The sequence below is a fragment of the Sturnira hondurensis genome, unplaced genomic scaffold, assembly GCF_014824575.4.
Source record: "Sturnira hondurensis isolate 20B ecotype Veracruz unplaced genomic scaffold, ASM1482457v3 Scaffold0020080, whole genome shotgun sequence".
Taxonomy (NCBI): Eukaryota; Metazoa; Chordata; class Mammalia; order Chiroptera; family Phyllostomidae; genus Sturnira; species Sturnira hondurensis.
This window is the reverse complement of record NW_028092711.1, coordinates 884,229-897,447: the sequence shown is the minus strand read 5'-3', so window position 1 is coordinate 897,447 and position 13,219 is coordinate 884,229. Positions and strand designations below refer to the sequence as shown.

The 13,219-nt window shown below is 42.6% G+C and overlaps 1 protein-coding gene across 3 annotated transcripts in view; it reads right to left on the bottom strand.

Annotated features, from left to right (window-relative positions):
- LYN (LYN proto-oncogene, Src family tyrosine kinase) overlaps positions 1–13,219 on the bottom strand; it is a 130,576-nt gene that overhangs the window by 90,133 nt on the left and 27,224 nt on the right. The window contains exon 1 of one of the 3 annotated variants that reach the window (XM_037028598.1): positions 11,083–11,102. The exons of the other annotated variants lie outside the window; for them this stretch is intronic. The gene's annotated coding sequence lies outside the window, so the exon portion shown is untranslated. Of the gene's footprint in view, positions 1–11,082; positions 11,103–13,219 lie in introns of those variants that run through there. 3 annotated transcript variants of the gene reach the window in all.

Sequence of the window (13,219 nt, the reverse complement as noted above, 5' to 3'; positions counted from 1 at the left end):
GAATGCCATATGGGAAACTCTCTGTACTTTCCACTCGACTTTTCTGTAAATCTAACACTGCTCTAAAAAAAACAAAGTCTATTAACTCTTTTAAAAGTATATGGTGACAGAAAAGGCACTGGTCCACATAGTTTTAAATCAGTATTTCAGAAAATAGATATATTTTGGGAAGCAGGAAGGAATAGTTTCTCTTCAGATTGGACAAATCTTTTGCCTCTTACTAAAACAGATCCTCAATTTTGAAAGGACTATTGCCTTAAAATATCTTTTCTGCTAATAAAAGTGGTGCACACCCACACAATGTGCTCCTTCTTAACACCCAATACTCTTTACAGTTATCAAGGGTGTGCTGTGCCTGTTCTGCCTTAAAAACTATGACATAAAACACAATAGAATTGTGTTAAATCTTCTTAGCTCAATCTCCAAACTTACACAATTTTAGGATAATAACTGGTAAGGGCAGAGCAATCTATTAATGTCTAGTAATAAAATCATTATTCCTAAGAATATGCCTGTAGCCATTTACAATAAATGCAAGGTACAATTAAATTAGGTTTGTAAAAATAGTAAGGCAAAGTACATTTTATAATGTAACCCTGAGGTTACACAAAGATATCTACATAGTGAACAGGATTTTATCACCACTTACTAATCCTGAGGAATGAAAAGTTCCATAAATCAATTAAATAAAAAATAATATGGTAGCAGGCATATAAACTATATGCTACCAATAAAGGGACCACTGTAGAGCTGTTGAAATTGAGGATAAGAATGTGGTTGGGCTCTGGCCAGATGGCACATTGGTTAGAGCATCATCCTGTACACCAGGAGGCTGCAGGTCCCACAGTTAGGGCACATATCTAGATTGTGGGTTCGATTCCTGGGTATGTACAGGAGGTAACGGATTAATGTTTCTCACATCAGTGTCTCTCTCTCCCTCCCTTTCTCACTGAAGTACACACACACACACAAACACAGGGTTCAGCCGAAATAACGCCTGCTTGAGTGTGGATGGTAGGGCAATAATATGGGTGTAATAATTTATAGTTTCAATTTGAACATTTCACTTAAAATGTCCTATGGTGTACTTGAGTGTAATATTGTTATGTTACAGGATTACGTGCTTATGATTTTGCAATGAAAGAGTTTGTATTAAAAAGGGGCGTTCTCTGTGCTGGACCGTGTGTGTGTGTGTGTGTGTGTGTGTGTGTGTGTGTAGCGCCTAAGGTGATGATTACAGGAAAGAATGGGTGAACGTGGTGAGTAAAACTGTCGGGGCAGCTAGGAAGGCGGGGTAGGAGTCTGCTGCTTTATGTTAAAGCTTTTTGGTTTGTTTTAAAATTATGTGCAAGTATCACCTTAAAAGTAGTAAGAATTAATGTCTTCAGGTTGGCTAAAAGAACTATGTAACTAACTAAAAATGTTTACAATGTGGTTTTCTTAAAAAGCAGGATTAAAGGCTTTCTATACATTATTATTACATTTATAGAAAAAGCTTGGAAAGGAATATTAAAATCAAATTAAATCAAANACTGTCTGGGCAGCTAGGAAGGCGGGGTAGGAGTCTGCTGCTTTATTTTAAAGCTTTTTAGTTTGTTTTAAAATTATGTGCAAGTATCACCTTAAAAGTAGTAAGAATTAATGTCTTCAGGTTGGCTAAAAGAACTATGTAACTAACTAAAAATGTTTACAATGTGGTTTTCTTAAAAAGCAGGATTAAAGGCTTTCTATACATTATTATTACATTTATAGAAAAAGCTTGGAAAGGAATATTAAAATCAAATTAAATCAAAATTAAAATAAAGCACTTGTCTAGGAAAAACTTGTCAGTTTTTATTTTTCTCTTTTCTATTCCCAAATATCTGCAACAAGTTACAATGTTTTCCTTTTACAAAAATATAGTTGTGTCCTGGCTGGGTAGCTTGGCTGGTTGGTGCATCGTCCCAACATGCCAAGGTTTTGGGTGTGATCTCTGGTACGCACATGCAGGAATCAACCAACAGATGGATGGAATGGCAAGTTGATCTCTCTCTCTCTCTCCACCTTCTTCCTCTCTCTCTAAATCAATTTTTTAAAGAAATTATATAGTCGTAAAATTAAAAACCAAACACAATGAGCCACTTATACCAGTCACCCCACCCAGTGACCTTGTCGATGCCCCTATTAACTGGGAGGCAGGCAGCACCTAGCTGGTTTTGTCCTGCTGAGATGCCTTGGTGTTAGAGCCTGGTGCAGCCTCCTCAGACACGAACGGCGTCATGACAGTACTCATCCCCATGCGTGGGAGAGGACTTTAAATATATTCAAGGGAGACGGAGGCATAGGAAGTCTGTCTTTTCCAGCCTGGCACCCACATGAGCTTGTGGCAAAGCGTATGATAAAAGCCAAGCAGTGATTCTAACCTGAAAGACCACTGGTCACAGGGCCAAAATTTTAAGCACAGAGGACATGAGATACAATGAGAACTGGAAATCATTCTTTGGACTAAGACTGAAGACAAGGCAGTAATTTAAATCAAGTGAGTGTAAGATAGGAGAAGTTGCCTGGAGACAGTCATTTTAAACTTACTCCAGGAGTTTAAAAGCAAAAAAGGGGAAACTGAAGGTGACAGCTGGGTCCCAAGTTACGTTCTTAAAATGGCCAAGAGGTGCCATAAGATTGAGGAGAAGAAAAAGGAGATGGTAGAGAATAAGCCTGTATCATGGTTCCCAATGGGTGTGCCAAGGCACCCCATGCACCACAGCAAATTCAGAGGTACCTGGAATATTTCCAGATTTCAAGGGAAACACAATGACATCCAACAGACATCATGACAACTACTATCTCAAGATTTTAATATTAAATCATGTTGTATTCCTTTCAGCAACTTCATGCCTGTATGAAACCAGGTTTTCAATAGTTGCTGTGATGAAAAGCAAGTATGAGGTGAAAATAAATACGGAATAGAGAGCAAGGGTGCTGGTGTCCAAACGCGAATCCAAGAGTTGAGAAGTGGGGTGGCACTGGTATACACATCATATTAGTGCACCCCGTTAGTAGTAGTCATTTAAGAAAAACAAAAACTTGGCATTGAACATTCTTGCATGTGCAGCTCCCGATGTCTTGACCAAGGCTCTCCCCAGCAGTGAAAACATGGGCCTTCAGCACTCTCAGAGGGTCCACACGGTCTTCCAGAAAAGAGAGGGCCGATTCATGTTTCCGCCCTTGCTAACAGGGACCACTGATGCACCTCTAGCCATACGTGGTACTAGCAAACTTTAAACAAGCTGCAGGTCTGGCGAAATCATCAATAGAACAGACCGAGAACTGTAGCACAGTGTAGGTTCATCCACTGCCACCTGCTTCAACAAAGACAGAATTCCACAAGAAGTGGAAGAGCATAATGCAGGAGAATATGTGAGGGTCATCACAGAGCACAGGCCAGAGCAGCTCTGAGCTCAGGATGCAAACTTCTGTGAAGTGCACAGACCCACAGGGTGGGGGACGCCAGCCCAGGACACCGGCTTCTCGGGGAGGGGAGGCGGGGAAGAAAACGCCTGGGGTTCCATCTGCAGTGTTTTGCCTTTTTGAAAAAAAATCTGAAGAATATAAGGAAAATCATTAGTGGCTCGTAAGTCTAGGTGAAGGGCCTGTGGATGCTTATTTTCTTTTTTTTTTTAATCTTTAGAGGGGAAGGGAAGGAGAGAAGGAGAGAAATATCACTGTATGGTTGCCTCTCGTGAGTCCCCTGCTGGGAAATGGCCTGCAACCCAGGCGTGTGCTCTGACTGGGAATCAAACCGCGATCGTGTGGTTCCCAGGCCCGTCGTCAATCCACTGAGCTGCACCAGCCAGGGCTGTGGATGCTTATTTTCATAAGTTCAAAATGTTTCATAATTTCAAGTGTTTTTAAAAAAATAACAAAAATACATATTTTTGCTTTCAGTGTATGTCTATTATCTTTTAAAGTGGTAACAAGTTATTATAACACATACTTGTTAAGTTTTTTGGACCTAACTACCTAATGAATGGAACTCTGGTATTTCCTCTGCTCTAGCATTGCCATTGAAAATTACTGAGATACTCAGGGTGCTGCGAATCAAAAATGTCTGGGTGCTTGTAAGCATGCCATTTAAAAAAATGAGCAGCAACAGACAGCAGGTTAGGACGGAGCAGGTGTGTGCTGTCAGCTTGGGCAGTGAGGCAGAAAGACAGCAGAGCACAGGTGGGGTCACTGGGCAGGTGCACCCGGGGAGGAGAGACGAGGTCGGCTGGGCCCGGGAACCCGCTCCCTTTATATCTCACTTTGCCTGCACCGCCAGAAGGAGAAACCCCTGGTTCTGGATGAGTATCGATACTATAGAGGATGCCCCCAAATTTGTTTCAGAAAAATTTAAATCACTTAAGCAGCACGGCATATATTCTGTTGAATTCTGTTCTCCTCAGTGAAAATTTTTCATTTTTCTCACCATCCTAGTCCACCCAGGCTCAAAAACCTCGGTCATCTTTGTGACCCCTCCATCACGTTTCATCCTCTAGAATCAGCTCCCCATCACACCCTGCCAGTTTGACAATTCTTGGTTTCTAGGAGTAGGAAGAGGCATGGACCAGATACACAGTGTATTTTTGATGGGTTTTCCCCACTAAATAAGTCTTCTTTCTTTATACTAAACCCTGCGTGCTATTAATTTCTAAAAGATTCACTTTACATATAATTATTATGAATTGTTGCCATTGCCTCCTAGCTCATCCCTATGGCATCAGTCTTTCCCCTACTCTTTGCTTAACTTTGTGAATTATATTTTCCTCATGTCACATTATATTCATATTCAAAATTCTTCAAAGACTGCCTTCTATTATTTACCTGATTAAACGAGGTAATACATGCTACCTCTACCAAGAACCAAGCTCTGGAACCGTGATGTCCTCTCACTCAGTCCCTCCCTGCTCACTTCTCTATGAACATTTCTCCAGAGCATTATTCCAACCGTTCAGATTACAATACATTGCAAGATATACTTTATCATCTACCTGCCTCTCGTCCCCTGAATGTGAACGCATGAGAGCAGACTGTTGTCGTCTCTGCACTGCGGTAGTCTGTCACAGAGAACACGGTGGGCACTTATAAATGCTGTGTAAGCATTCGCTTGTTGAATGAAAAGAAGCCAGTAGAAAAAGTGCTCAATAAATGCTAGGTATTATTATCACTATTATACCATCACCTCTAATACTGCTGCCGATACCACTACTCTTGTCAATAGAATAAAATCTGAAATATTCAACTTGGCCACTCACAGCCCCTTGTCACAGCCTGGCCCCAATCGACCTAACCATCTCACCTATGTTACTCCAAATGGATGACTCCTGTCACGGACAGATTACTTGTATTTACTGACATGGCCGCACCACCCTGCCTTCATGTCTTGGCTCTTACCCACTGAAGCAAACCCCCGTATCCTCCGTAACCTAACTCACACCTGAACTTGCCTGGTCTCCCACAGTCTACAGCCTTCTATCCCTCTGGTTTCTTCTCTCTGCAAACAATTCGGAACTTAGCCACAAGCCCCAGGGCACCACTCACAGTTTGACTATTTTATGTCATTATATAATTCTTTTTTAAAAAAAGATTTTATTTATTTTGAGAGAGAGGGGAAGGGAAGGAGAAAAACATCAATGTGTGGTTACCTTTCACATGCCCCCTACTGGGGACCTGGCCTGCAACATAGGCATGTGCCCTGACTGGGAATTGAACTGATGACCCTTTGGTTCACAGGTTGGTGCTCAATCCACTGAGCCACACGAGTCAGGGCTCATTATGTAATTTTTAAATTGTCTGTCTGGTAATTCGTGTATGGCTCTCTCCTCAACAGACTGAAAACTCATGGAGAGCAGGCGCCCTCTATTCCACCTCTTTGCAGACCACTCTGCTTCCACGCAAAAACATTCATAGAACCACCATCGAGCTACCAAGTCAGCAATAAAACACTATTTGTGGATTTTAAGTTGAACTTGGAAATCCAATGGACTATGCGGCCAGAAGCAGTTCTGTTTAGAACCCATTGTTTCATTAGCCACAACGTATTTAGCTTGTATAGATGGTCAGTAAATATCATTTCCCCAAATTGTTTTACTTTCAGATATATCTAGACCATCACAACAATCAAAGTGTCTCCATTAATTGAGAATCTGTGATCATTCAAAGAATCTGCACTAAAAACGTCTACTTTATAAAGATAATTTTCCCAAAATGAAGTAGCCAAGGGCTTCAGGATGAGGAAATTTGAGTGTAATCTGGTTCCTCTATTTATTAATAGCCATTTAAACATCGGCAAGTTAATTAATTAAACCTCATTTCACTCATCTGTTGAATGTAGATAATACTCCTCCTTTAAAGTTATTGTGCGGATTAAATGAAACAGCAGGTGTCAAACATTTCACTCACAACAAGTGAACAATGTTACTTCCTGTTTTCCCTCTCTGTCCCCCAAAACAAGGAGAGTTCGATTATAGTAACATTATCTTACTTAAGTGGAGAAAAGCTCATGTGACCTTCCGCACAAATAAAAGCATTAAATAAAAATTGCTAAGAGTCGTTGTGAGCATGGATCCCGTTAATAACTAAAGCACCGCAGATAACTTCTGATGCGTTCCCCCAAGTGCCCCTCAGTTCGAGCCGTCTTGTTGTTTTACTGAACGTTAAGTGGTCCAGATCTCAGACCTTTCCCCCCCTCACACTGGGCCCCCCTCAGTAATCTGCTAAACCTTTCATATTTGGCAGGAAAATCAGTTCTGTATTTGCAGATATTTATTTTTTCAACTGGCTTTGACTTTTTTCTCTGTCGGTGTCACCAAGCAAGTAAAAAATTAAGAGCTTTTTTTTCAGCCTCACGACATTTTAGATGGAAGGACTGAGGACACAAAGGAGCAGAGAGTCACACCCAGGTCCTTCTTTTTCCCAGGTGCACGCAGAATGGTAACGCTGCCCCTGACCAGCGGCTTTGCCTTCAGAGCCACGTCCCGAGCCTCACACCTCAGCCCATGAGTATTCAGTTCCTTGTCCAAACCAGCCCATTTGCTCTCCCCATTTCCCCTTCGCCCCTTGGATGCCCCCCAAGCCAGCCTCACGCTGGCAGGAAAGGGGCTCAGGGCGGGCAGATTAGGGTTTTCAAGCAGCCCCAGGAGGAGGAAGTTACTTGTTCCCACAGGCCTGGTTTTTCTTTTCGTGGGTGTGTTTTCTCTTTCTGAAACCAGGAAGCTAGATTTGCCTAATGGTTAAACCCAAAAGGATTACAGATTCTTTTTTTCAAGAATCTGCAGAGGCCTGCCATCCATCCCTCTGTGTTAAAAGCAATTCATTTCCAAATCACCCTGACAGGGGGAGGCTTTCTGGTCTCCTCCGTGGAGCTGAGCTTATACCATTCCATTATTTGTACAAAAAGTACTTGATTAACAGATCGTTCAAATTTATGTTTCCCATTCTTCTCACTAAAACAATAAAAGTGCAAACACTAAATTATATCAATTTCCTAAAAAGACAAAAATCAAAATATCATTTCCCCTCCTCTAATCTTCTACTCTTACCTAAACTACTTTTAGGTTCAGAATCCCACACAACTTACATTCTTCTCCTTTCCATTAACTAGCCTGGAATATTCTGCTATTCTTGCAAAAACTGAGATCCTCTTTCTTACCTATCATTTTTGCTAAATCTGTGTTCCTCCATGCTAACATATCCCAGCACTCAACAGTCCTTTCTGTCAGGCATCGATGTGTTACTAACGTCATCTGTTACCATTAAAGTCACCTCCCCTGGTTTTAACCTCCAGACTTGTGGAGCATCCTCACCACAGCCCCTGCGTGGCCCCACGAGGGAACCCGTGAGAGTGTCCCTCAGAATCTCGGCACATTCAGCCCAGTGGTGGTGTTTGTCAAAGAGCTGTGGGCGTGGGCTGAGTCTGAATCCCAAGCTACTGGTTGACCTTGGAAGTCATTCCGTCCCTCAGCCTCAGTTGATTCATTTGGAAACTGAGAATATTGCTGTCTGCCCCACTGTGACGATTAACTGGGATGATACACCCACAGCACAGAGCAAGCCCTCAGTCTGGGAAGGCTCTTGTAATACCACTTACGTGTGGCTATCTACATACAAATGCCTCATTATTCCTTAATAATCCTTTCTAGATTTGTCATTCTTAATTCTTCTAAGCATTTTTCAGCCACACTAGTTATAAATGTACATTCTGTACTTGTTCTAGCAATCTATAGCCACAATTCTTAACCTTGGCTGTATATCAGAGCAACCTGGGAGCTTTCAAGAAAGATACATGTACCGTGGTTCTACCATAAACCAGGTACGTCAGAATCTCTGGGGGTTAGGCCCAGTATCAGTGTTTTTAAATTTCCGCAGGTAAACAAGTACCTATAAGGCTTCGAGGTGGCGGTAAAAGCAGTAAAGAAAAAGCAGGGTAACAGGGGAGGAGGGTGAAGGAAACAGACGTGTATACACAGGTCTGGATCAGAGACAGGCTGGCGAGTGGGCTGGGCTGAGCTGGCATCGGTGACAGATCTGTGAGCTGCTGCTGTCCCCAGACCACCCGGGTTCCTTCCCACTGCTGTTTTGCTCACTCAGCTCTTCATTCAATTCTGGGCCATTGTGTGCAATACCTCAGCTTCCTTTCAATAATGTGCTTAAGCTAGCCAGAGGAGGTTTCCATGGAAACCAAAGGGCTTCTACTAATACAACAGGTTATTTAGTTTAAGTTAGTCTTATTTATATAGTCATATTTGACAAACATGGAACTGTATTCAAGTCAGGAAATTTGGAGGAATCTATCACAGCTTCTACCACTGAATATCCCAAACTCATTCCTTTGCTTTCGGAGGGCCTACGTCTTCTGGTCACTTGTAAAGCAAATGGGTCAAACAAAATACCCATGCCTTCCAGCTCCAATTCTACACACCCGTGAATCTGTGATCTTTTTCACTTGTTGAACACATAGCAGAGACTGGCGGTGTCTTTCTGTGCCTATAAGACATGACCCTGTGCTCAAGAAGCTGAGTACATCAGGTCTTCGGGTTAATAGAACATAATTACCCAGTATGCACACAGGTAGGAAACTCTTCTCCTTTCCTTCTTTCTTCAATTCATACCACTAGCTTGTTAGCACCAGCTGCTCCTTCCTCACCCTCTCAACTTCAAGTTTGACAAAATACTATTAGTGTCTAGGTATATAAAAAGTTTTAAAGAGTAGATTCAAAAATCATGACTCTCCCTGACCTTAGCCATACTCCAAATAAACAGAAACCTGATTTTTCATTTTTCCATTTGATGCAACACACACACACACACACACACACACACACAGCCTAAGGCAGCATTTATTCTGCACAGTCGAAAGAGCAGTGTTAGCTGTCCCACATTTCTAGAATAGAGTCAGTCTGTGCTCTTCTCTCAGGGGTGGGGACACTGTGACATTCAGTACATGACGAGGGATTTATATCTTCCTTAACATCTGGCGCTCAGGAATCACCGTCAAAGACAGGATGCCCATCTAGAACAATTGTTCCAGTGTGACAGTCTACCACCGGCTGCCTGTGATGTAAATATGTATCTCCATCACTCTGGGATCTACATTTTGCACACACCCTTCCAGAGTGGTATCATGTTTGGAAATCAGACCTAAATCTCAAAGTCACACAAAGGATTCTGACAAAGTCCAGAAGTAGAAGGTTTAGCCTTAGAAAGCACTATTTTTAAGTGAGAAAATAGGACTGTTTATCTGTGTACAACGGAAAACAAGCTCATCAGTTCCAATTTACTGACATTAAAAGCACATTAATGTTGAACACATCCAATATTTCTTTCCAACATTGTTTCTCTCTTCAAAAAACACAAGTGTTTTTTTAAATCAGTACTTCTTTAGCCAATGATTGACTCAATAATTTTTTTTCTGAAGCCTTAGTTGACAAATGGGACTATCACAAGAAATAATTTACCATAAAGTAGATTTACCAAATTTACTTACTCAAAGCCCTGTATTTTCCTGAACCTGAGATACACCAATTTTTATACTGTTATTTTATGCACTGTTATAAAAAGAAAAAGAATGGCTGTGCTTCAAAATATTATGATAGCATTAACTGTGATTTCAGAGGTGTCAAAATATAAACATATGAATGTCTTAGTATACTAAATACATTCTTATTGAATATCCATTTCTTTATTTTAGAAGTCATAATATCTGTTCTGTTTTCAGTTGTTTGTTTGTTTTTGACAGTGCCACTTCATATTCTTTTTAAGGAGGGAGAATTGAATTATTATTAAAGTAAGTTTCCATGGACAGGAGTAAGAAGCATCATCATCTCTAATCCATGCTGACCTTGCTTTCCAATTCGAACACTGCCTTGATAGTAATGGACACAAGCTAACATCCATTTAGCGCTGACTGTGAACCTGGTTCTGTGTCAAGCACTTTACAGGGACTGTTTCATTTAATCCTTACAACAGTCCTTCAGATACTATTATCATCCCCGTTTAACAGAGAAGAAAGTTGAGGCTTAGAGAGGTAAAGTGACTTCTCCAAGGTGACAGGGGCAGTAAACAATGGAGCCAGAGTTGGATGCATGCTCTTGGGTAAGCGCCGTTTGCTGTTCAGGGCTATTAAGGGGGATGGGGAGACAAGAGTCCACACTGTAGCCTGCTCAGTGAAAGTGAGGACCACTCTCCATGGTCCCCTACACTGGAATGGATGATTCCACCCTGCGAGTGGTGTGTGACTGTGACCTGGCCTTCACAGGCTAACAGAGGGTTTCTTAGCGGGTGGAGTGAGCTCTTGGATCAGAGGCACAGGACCACAGGGGTGAGACTGGAAGGAGATTGCGGAGCAAGGAGTAATTACAGAACACAGCTGTGAAAGCTGAGGGCCGCACTGGGCAGATATAACCATCCGTGCGGGAAATGCTGCAAGTCCCCTCTTGATGCTTTACAGAAGAACAGAAAATCAAAATGTGGGGGCCGGGGAAGACTTAAGGGGTCATCTAGACCAGCAACCTCAACCCTTCTGGGAATGGGTTAGAAATGCAAATTCTCAGGCCCCTCACCGACCTGTGGAATCAAGACCTTCTGTGAGTGGACACAGCAATTCTGGGTTGCAGAAAACTCTCCAAGGGTTCCTATGCCTGTGAAAATTCCAGAACCACTGATTAACTAGTCCAACCTCCTTATTTTACAGACCAGACAGTGATGCCTGAGGTTTGGCAACGTGGACATGACCAAGTGACAGAACCGAATTCCAGTCTTCGGGATCTCAGTCCAGAACCTCAAGCACTTCAGTGTTTCCTTCGGTTTTTACAGATGCATTGCTTTTCAATGGATTTGAATTTAATAAACATATATTTAAACAAACTACAGTTCACATAATTAAACCTGGATATCAGAGGCCTGTGAGTATCCACAACTGTAGTACGTAGATTCACAGAAGATCAGGCAAAGAATAAGAGCTGCAGTGTGGGAGGCAGGCAGTCCACAGTTGGAGACGCAGGGGAGCCTGGGCGTCTGCACCACAGTGTGCGGGGGAGACACAGTCGGAAGGCACACTTTCAAAGGGAAGAACAGATAGCAGATAAGGCTTTAAGACAGAGTGTGGCCTCGGTCATCAACCCATGCTGAAGATGATAAGCATTATAAAATGTAACTTCTTCATCTAATTAACAAAACCATTTGTACTGTTTCAGTCTAATTGGACATTATTAAATTATCCTAAATCAAAGCAAATGAAACCTTAGGACAGTTTCCAATTTAGCTGGCCCTGAATCCCACTTGAAACCGATCCGTTAGTATTGTTCACCTTTTCTGCACTTGAAACTTGGCTCCACTGTGACAAACAAAATGAAGAGGGGTGGAGAGTTAAAAGAATGGCAACTTCCTTGATCTTTCTTACTTTATCCAGTAGGTAAATCTACTGAATTTTGTTCTGTATAGTATTTCCTCATGTCTGGAAGGGGAGAGTGAGGCTGGTGGTGAAAAGGAGGCGTAAAACTCACAACCACCATGGTGGCTGTTGTCTGAATTCTCACCAGAATATGGGGCCTCTGAGGAAGGTCCCGGAGCTTGGGCTGATCCCAGAGTGCACAGACGTGGCCTGAAGGGCTGTGGTCCCATCAGGGCCCCCTGGGCATGGCAGCTAATTGGGCCTCATCCACCCACACAATCACACCCGAGCTCCAGAGGAATGGAACGCTTCCCACACCAGCAAATAAAGACATTCTCTTTCTCCTTCACTCTCACTTTGAGGGAGCACTTGCACCCTAAAGTATTGGATTGTCTCAGCATACATGTTAAATACAAAACATGCTTTTAGGGAGCAGCAGGTTGAGGGGGATGGGGGGACATTCAGTTCCCCCCAGTTCCTCTCAGAACTTGTGCTTGAATAATCACAATCCTCTTTATTCCAGGGACTTACTTCAGGATCCTTATACCTCACTGAGGTGTACTGAAATCTCTGCCACCTGGCTGGCTCCTCTCTTGTCTTCCCACTCCCATTCCCCACCCCCTCTCTCTCACACACACACACATGTGCAAAAACCCCCCATACCACCACCACTCGCTCTCCACCCTGCATGTTCTAGTTATCTTTCCAAAAACAACTACATTTATCTCTCCCTTCTTGCTTCCTCATTCCTCACAGGGTAGAGTGTGGCAAACAATTCCCTTCACAATAGCCTACTTTCCTGGAATTGGAAGTCACTCACCTCATTCCAACCCATCCTACAGACCAGCCCCATGGAAACCCAACACCTCAGACCTTTCATAACACCTCCACGTGCTTCCTCCCTGGAATACCCCATCCATTAAACAGCCTCCTTTTTGTTTCAAGTAACCCATTTCAAAGACCATGTCCTGTGTGAAGAATGGTCCCGAAGCTCCAGGCAGAACTGCACACCCCTGCATGGCACCCCTCTGCCCACGCCCCTCAGGCACAGCCCTGCTTACACCTCAGTTCGCTCCTGTTGGCAGTGCCCAGGGCACCGCCATGCCCGTCGGAAGACACTCGACGAACTTCCCTGAATTATTTACCTAGTAAAATAATTTACGTGCAATGATTTTTCCTCCAGCCTCTCAAACAGCACCTCGCTCATATTTTCAATCTAGTTAGAATTCAACAATTACACCTTTAATCCTTTCACTAAATCCAGTGTTTTCCTGTTTTGCTAGTTCACAGGAATGACCAGGGTACTTGTTA